We start from the raw sequence: 8,356 nt of genomic DNA, 5'->3' as shown, positions 1-8,356 counted from the left end.
TTCCTTGGGTAAACTCATCCAGAACCATGGCCTTACAACCATCCATACACTGCTGAATCCCAAATCTATCCCTCTGGTTCCCCCTCCCCTGAGATCCAGTCTCATTTGTCCATGTGCCTGGCAGTGCCTTCATGTGGAGCTTCTCCGACATAGCAGATCTCTGACTGAACTTCCAATAACCCTGCCCAAAGCTCTTCTTCAAGTCTCCTCATCTCCGGCTCCACCTGTTCTTTGAGGCCAAAAAGCAAAGACTCCTTTCTTCCTCTAGTTTGCTTTCCACGCCTGCCCAGATCATCAGAGTTCTTATCAGTTCTGCTCCCAATGATATCTAGGGCAGATAATGTTATCCCTAACCTGGGCAACTGTCACAGCCTGCTCATGCCCCAACAGTTCTGTGCAGCAGCATGCAGAATGAGGTCAGACCTTGTGACCCACCCTGCAGAGTGCCTCTGATTTCTTTCCAAGAATCTGATCCCAGTTTGCAGTTCCCTTGGCCCAGATTCAGACCACCATTCCCATCCTCAGCATGGACAAAACGAGAGCCAGCCTTTGGCTACCCTAACCTGGGCTCAAATTCTGGCTCAGTTGCCAACCAGTTGTGTGACTTGAGGAGTTCCCCAAGGTCTTGGTGATGAGGTCAAGTCTACATCTCTGTACTACCTGTCTCTTTCTCTCATTCTCCATGCTTCCCTCCTTCAGCCTCCCACTGCCTCCCAAGCACCCACACGTTCCCCATCCCAGGGCCTTTGCACTTGCTGATCCTTCTGTCTCTTCCCAGAGCCCTGTCTGGCTGCCTCATCCTCCAGGTATCATCTCAGAAATGCTTCCCTTCATCATTTGGCTATTCCAGTCCACCATACTCCAAGTGCCCTGTTGGTCTCTCTCCTTCCTTTTCTTCCTCTTCCCCTTCTTTCTTGCTCCTTCTCTCTCCTCCTCTCCTCATTTTCTTGCATTTCTTTTTATTTTCTTCCACCTCCTTATTAGTGTGTATAGTTATCTTATTTGTCCATTTGTGTTTTAGTCACCATCTTTCTTCCCGTACAGAACTTAATTCCATGGAGGCTGAGACTTTGTTTCTCTCTTCTTCTTCCTCTTTTCCTCTCCTTCTCCTCCTTCTCTTTCTTCTTCTTTTTCTTGTAATTGCCAGAGGGCATGGGAGAGAGAAGGGATGGTGGTGAAGAAAGCACTGCCTTATGGGGTGTGGTCACACCACAATCCCTTCTCCTTCTTTTTCCCATCCTATTGGGATTTTGGGCACATATGCATGCATGTCCAATGTATTTTTTTTTTGAGAGGTTTTGCTAAAGGTCATGTGTGCTCACCAGAAAGACAGAGAGAGACAGAGAGATAGAAAGTGAGAAATCGCCCCCCAGGGGGGATGGTCGCGCCGCAATCCCTTCTCCTCCATTCTCCTCTCGGGATCTTGGGCACATACGCACACGCGCCCGGCCTGAGTTTAAGCCGCCGGGTCCAGGACTCGAACTGTGGTCAGCTACATGGGAGTCCAGTAACATAGCCATTACACTAACTGCTGGCCCCTGTCCAATGTATTTTTTAAACCACTGGGGCTAGAACCTAAACTGGTCAGCCATGTGGTTTCTGGGTCCCTTAATCACTAGGCAATAGGGCTGGCCTGACCTTGTCTCTTTTATCCATTGTCTCTTCCCCTCAGTGTCCAGAACAGTATCTAGCACGTACTAGACACTTAGAATATTTGGTTGTTGGACAACTGCCTGACCCGAGAAGCCAAAATGCCAGCCAAGGCCTCTCCTGACCCGGAAAACTCAGACAAGAACGCCAAACCTGGCTTCGGCTGCCAGCTGGACCGGCCCAGCTTTGGACCCTGAGTCTGACACTGAGAGGCGGAATCCACCGGGAAGCATGTGCAGTGCAGTGGTGGCCTGCCGTGTGCAATGGCAGAGGTGGCAACTTCGTGAGAGTCTGGTGGCCTTGGTGCCCAGTGTTCGGAGGTTGTGGGTCGGGGACGCCTACCCAGGCTGTTTTCCTTTTCAGTGTTTCCCACGTGTCCTGCATCTTTCTAGAGCCTAGATCTGCAGCCTCCCTATTGATTCCATCATGAGACATTATCTGTTTCTCCATTAAATCCCTTTTCTGACTGAATCTATCGGAGTTGGTTTGTTGCTTTAACCATGAAACCCACTGTCCACATGGCTCCTTCATGCTGCTGCATTCAGGTCTCTCTCCACTCAGCTTTCTCATCTTGCTTGACCAGGAAACCCATAGGACTCACTAATTGTGCCATGGTTCAGCCCAGATAAAGATCTGACAATTGAGAATAACATAAATCAACTTCGATGACAACAGTCAAATGCAACACTTGAAGCTTCCTCAGAATTTCAGACGCTGAAAAACCGGAGTTTAATGCTGTAAGATTCAGATCCTCCTCCTTGCTCCTCAGTGGTTTAGGTGGGAAGAGCAAGGTTTTGGTACTCACACTGATACAAGTTCAAACCCTAACTATGCTGCTAACCAGCTGTGACCTTATGCAACTTAGCTAACCTCTCTGTTGTCAGCTATCTTACCCGTATCACAAGGATGAAAACATGCTCCTGTGTAGAGATTAATCATAATGTGTAGGCAAAATACCCAACGCCTCTCAGAGACTCATAGATTGCGGCTATTTTTAACATAAAGAAGTCAATTATTCATGAAATTCAGAGGGCCCAAGATAAATATTTATGTTTACTTGCTTTGTCAAGCTTCTGTCCTGCTTGACTCGGGTTGCCTGACAAGGACGAAGCAACGTCTGGTGGCCTGAGCAAATCTCAGTGACTTCGTTGTTCCCAGAGAGACTCAGCACGTGGCTTAGATGTCTAAGGAAAGGCTTGTGAACCAGACGCTGAAGTCTCCTTAGACCTGGAATGACACAGCTGATCGGCTTTGTGGAATGGATCCTCGTAAGGGAAGAAGTGCACACAAGGACCAGTTGGGGCCAGATACTTATTTTTGTTCAGGGCAGGGATGATGGGCATCTATTCTGAGTAGGCCCAGGGTAGAATACAGAGAACAGAGGGAATGCAGAAGACAGGGAGATGTCAGATAATCATGGGTTAATGGGGGAGACAGATGCCTAAACAGCATTGTATGGGCATAAAGGGAAAGGTTATGGGACCAGCAGTTAGCGTAATGGCTATGTCGCTGGACTCCCATGTAGTTAACCATGGTTCATGTCCCAGACCCAGTGGCTTAAAACTCACGCCGGGCGCGTGTGCGTGCGTGCCCAAGATCCCGAGAGGAGAATGGAGGAGAAGGGACTGCGGCATGGCCATCCCCCCTGGGGGGTGATTTCTCACTTTCTGTCTCTCTGTCTCTCTCTGTCTGTCTGGTGAGTGCACACGCTCTATAGCAAAAACCTCTCTCAAAAAAAAAAAAAGAAAAAAAGAAAAGAAAAGAAAAGAAAGGTTATGATAATAACCCTACTAGCAGCTAACTCTACCAAACGTCTCAGATTGGCCAGGCTCTGCTGGTTTTATTCGCATTCACCAAGCTTCACTGCAGCCTCAAGCAGTCATGCTGCTACCACGTTTACACATAAGGAACTGAGACCAGCAAAGTTGATGATGTGTCCAGGCCACATAAGGGCTAAGCAGCTGGGCTGGGGATTGAGTTCATGGGTCACTTGAAGCAACTCAAGGAAGGTTTCCAGGAGGGAACATCGCATAAGAAAAGAAGGGGAAAGGGCATTCCTCCTGGGAGATGGCTTGGTAAACTGGGGATGGTGGGCAATGAAGCTGCCAAACAAGCCAACTTGTGCAAAGCTGTGCGGAAGACCCCAGGCCTGATTTCCTTCTTCACCACTTCGGAGCGCTTGGTCATCGGTGACCTCCAGCAGGACATCCTGAGGCTCATGTCCCTCTGTTCTTGCCCCTGTGGCTGGCTCCCAGGCACTGCACCTTCCTGGTTCTCCTCGGGCCCGTGGACATCTTCTACTTCGTCCTCCGGGGACTCTTTCTTTTTCACGTGGACTCAGTCACTGGGCAGTTCATCCAGCTTGTGGCTTGATGTCACTTGCTTGCTAGAGACTCTCACATTTACATCACCAGCCCAGTCCTGTGACCCACCTTCCTGGCCAGCTCATGCGAGATCATCACTTGGACACCTAAAAGGGACCTCAGACTTAATGTGACCAAATAAAGCCCATGAAGCGGCTCAGTCAGTATCTGGCAGAATGGAGACTTGAACATACTTGTCTGTCTGAGGCCAGGATAGCCCTCTGGACTGTGCTGAGCTACTCAGTATAGATGAGTAAGAAGCATCTCAAACTCAGTATATCCACACCCACACCCACCCTGTTCCTCTGTGGTGTCCCCTTTGTAGCATATGGCATCATATTCTACCAATATCCACACCCACTTCACCCTTGACTACAAAATTTGACTACTTGTTATCAACTCTGGCTCTACTGCCATGGTGCAGGCTCTCATCTGAGCTGCTGCACAACCTCCTGCCTGCTTCCTCAGTCTCTGGCCTGCTCCCCGCACCATCTGGACGTTCACTTCCCCACCAGCAGCAGAGTGCTCCTTGTCCTACAGGTCAGATCTGGTCCCTCCTCTGCTCAGAACCCTCCAATAGCTCCTGGCGCTGTCAGGGTCCTATTCTCAGTCCTTACCAAAGGCCATTGCCTGCAGGCTCTGGCCTCATCCTTGCACCTGTCCCACCTTCCTTTCACTTTCTCTTCCCTCCATTCCCCCACTATGTCAACAGACCTCTTGAAGCCCTACAACTAGTTGAGGGCACTTCTGCCTTGGGGCCCTTCTACCTGTGGTTTCTTAACCTGCAACACCTTCCAGAGGTATTCAAAGGGCTCATCCATCATTCCCTGCTTGTGTCCACTCAAATAGAGCCAATGGGAGAGGATGCCCTGACCACTTAATGTAAAATGCAACCCTGTCTCTCTCCATCTCTCCTGCCCCGAGTTGCTTTAGTCATGCACCAACCACCACCTGATGAATGACATTTACTCTTTGTTTCCCTGGCTCCTCCAGTTAGAGTATATAGCTCAGAGAGCTGGGACTGCATCCTGTGCTGGAGGCTCTCCTTCCCTCACTCTAGGTTCCACCTTCCTCTGACCAGCTCTTGCTCTGAAAAATAAGGACAAAGAACAGCATTATCAACTGCCTGGTCGCTGTCTACCAGCCCAACGAAGGCCCTGGCAGAAGGTCCAAAACTGGGGAGAGGAAAGAACCAGGGGAGTATCTCTTACTCTCTCGTCCTTATTCCAATGCCGCAGCTCTGGCAATACCTGTGACCTCCCTCCACAGCCCTCCACAGCCCTCCACAAGGAACTCCCCACACACTGTCCATCCCTGACCTTGGCACTGGGGCAATGGCTCCTTGCTGTCACTGGAAGCCTGTCTGTCTTTCATCTATTCCCAGTGCTGGCCCACTGCACTCTCTCCATCAGGTCCCGTGATTCTCCACCTGTCTTCTCCTTCTTTCTGGAGCCCAGCTGCTGGCTCCACCTTCCTGGCTTCGCCACACACATTCTGAGACAATGCATGGGACAGTCAGGATTACCCTTGACCTGAAAGCAGTGAAAACTGCCCTGTTCAGGCAGAAACCCTGGGGGCCCGCACCCCTCTATCAAGACAGGTCTTCTCAGGCCTGAGTGGTCCCTGCCTGCTGAGCAGAGGCACCATCTGCATACGTTGGTGCTGTGGGCAGCCTCACGTATGTAGCTTCCAGGCAGCAAACTGTCCTTCCTGTGGCTTTGTGATGAAGTGGAGAAGTAGCTATGGGTTTGGAAGGGAGCCCTACAGCACTTCAGTCTTCTAATGTGGGCACTTGCTCTTGAGACAGGGCAAGGAGCAAAGGGGGAAAAGACAAGAATGACAAACCCCGATGACATCACTGCCAAGGGCAGCTGCACCTGGTCACTTTGCCCAATGAGCATCTACGGGCTGAGGAACAGGCGCAGCTGAGGCAGCAAGTGGACACTGGTTTGCTGCACTTGTCAATCAACTTCTCTTCTGGTAAAAAAAAAAATGCTCATTCATTCATTCACTCAATAACAGTTTCCTACTACCAGGAACCACATACCAGGACCTCTGTTAATATTTCTCAAACTGCAGTGCTTGCTGGCCACCTAAATGATGCACTGCTTTGAGCAGCTTTACTATATTTTTTTGCTTAGTTCTGCCCTAATCCAGCTGTTACTACCCTAGCTGTTCATGAATGCCACTTGGAGAGAATTGCATAAAATCCTTCCCAGAAGAAAATTTTTCAAAAGTTTCCTGGGCAGTTAAAAGGTGTGACACTGGCTAAGGACCATTGCCTTAGGTAATGCTACATGTGAAATCTAGACACTGCAATGTATACATGAAAAAGACACATATATTCACAATACTAAAACAAAAACATGCTTATGTTGGTCAAAGGGTACAAAGTGTCAGGTGGACAGGAGTTTTACTGATCAATGGGCAGCATGGGAAACATGGTTATAACAGTGTATATTTAAACATTGCTAACAGAGGAAGCTGGACAGCAGTAGAGCACAATGCTCTGGGAGACTGACCAATATGGAGAGGTTCCAGGTTTGCTTCTGGAGACCTTCCTGAGTGCCCTGGGCCTGTGCGTGCCCGTGATCCAGGGTTGACTGAGGGAGTGGAGCTCAGTGACAGACTGAAGGTGCTGCCCGTCTGCCTCCCTTTCTGTGCCTCTGTTTCTCTGTCTCTCTCACTCATGGAAGAAATAAATAAATAAAACATTTAAAAATGCTAAAAATAGATTTTAAAATGTTCTTACCACAAAAATTTTTAAAAATGATGTGTGTGATTTTTTTTTTTTGCATTTTAGATTTTGCTATGGGATGTGTGTGCTTTCCAGAGAGAGACAGAGACAGAGACAGAGACAGAGAGAGAGAGAGAGAAAGTAAGAAATCACTACACATGGGGGATGGGCATACCCAAATCCCTTCCTGCCATTCTCCTCTCAGGATTTTGGGCACACACACACATGTGCTGATGTGATTTTCAAGCAACCAGGTCTGAGCTGCCAGGTCTGGGATTCAAACCAGAGTCACTATGTGGGATCCAGTGCCTCAACCTCCACGACATTGGCTGTTCTGATGATGCAGATCTTAAGTAGTCTAATTTAATCATTTCACATTTGTGTGTGTGTACGTGTGTATCAAAACATCACATGGTGCCTTGCAAACATACACTGTTGTTATATGTGGGTTAAATAAATAATACTGTGTATGATACTATAATGGTAGAAACATGTCAGACATTTATCCAAACACACAAAATGTACATCAAGAGGGAATTCTAATATATATTACAGATTTGGAATGATTGGAATAATCTATACTAAATGTAGGCTTATCTATTGATTATTGTAACAATGTATCACTCTGGAGGGGGTATTGATAATAGGGGAGGCTATTATTTGTTGGGAAGAGGTATATGGACAATCTCTGTACAATCTTTTCAATTTTGCTGTGAACCTAAAACTGCTCTAAAAGCAAAAACATGTTCATCCAAAAACAACTGAAAATTCTCCTGGCTTCTATATTTTGAGAAATGTTGAACTAGATTGAAAGGCCTTTCCAGTCTTTGTGGTCCAAGTCTAGAAACATTCTTACTGAGTCCCCCTTCTGTACTAGACCCTGCCAGGTCACTACACATGTGTGATTACACGATCCTGTCAGTGACCCTCAGCAGGAAGTCATTATCTCCATTTTACAGACTGGGAAACAGGTTTAGATTCACCCAAAACTGAGTCATTCATTCTAGAATGTCAGTTGTAAGAACTCAGCCCCAGCTGCTTGGCTCTAACCCTCATGCTTTTCTACCATGTCAGGAGCAGGGAGTGTGTGGCCCTGGCTTCCAGTGATGCTTGACTGAAGGGCCACAGGACTCCCTTTGTGTACTGGTTGTTAACGTCAGCTAGAAGAGGCTTTCCGGAGGACACTGAGATGACCACATCACTGTAAACAACCTGTTTCTACCACTCTGCCCATGTCATTAACTCCCCCGGTTCCTTCCAAGATGGGAAGAAAGGAATAGAGTTTATTATCATAGAAGCTGAGCTTTAACCAGCATTATAAAGATCAGATTCCTCATTATTCAATTGTTTGCATGGCTAATAGGCAGGCCTGTGACCTTTAGTTCCCGGCGAAGCCTAATTGCATGAAAGCTGTGCACAGTTTGAAAACAGGCTGCATTATTTACTGATCCAATCTAATTAGCTTCACATTTCCAGACCAGCTAAAGAGCAATGAGATGCAGTGTGTGTTCTCTGAAATGAGAAAGAGGCTTTGCTGCTGGGCAGCCGACGGCATCTCTGTATTGGAGGGGTCTCCAGCATCGTAATGGGTGCATTGGATGCTGGA

The sequence above is a fragment of the Tupaia chinensis genome, unplaced genomic scaffold (assembly GCF_000334495.1).
Source record: "Tupaia chinensis unplaced genomic scaffold, TupChi_1.0 Scaffold141490_1, whole genome shotgun sequence".
Taxonomy (NCBI): Eukaryota; Metazoa; Chordata; class Mammalia; order Scandentia; family Tupaiidae; genus Tupaia; species Tupaia belangeri.
The sequence above is the reverse complement of the archived record's forward strand: the minus strand, read 5'-3'. Positions refer to the sequence as shown.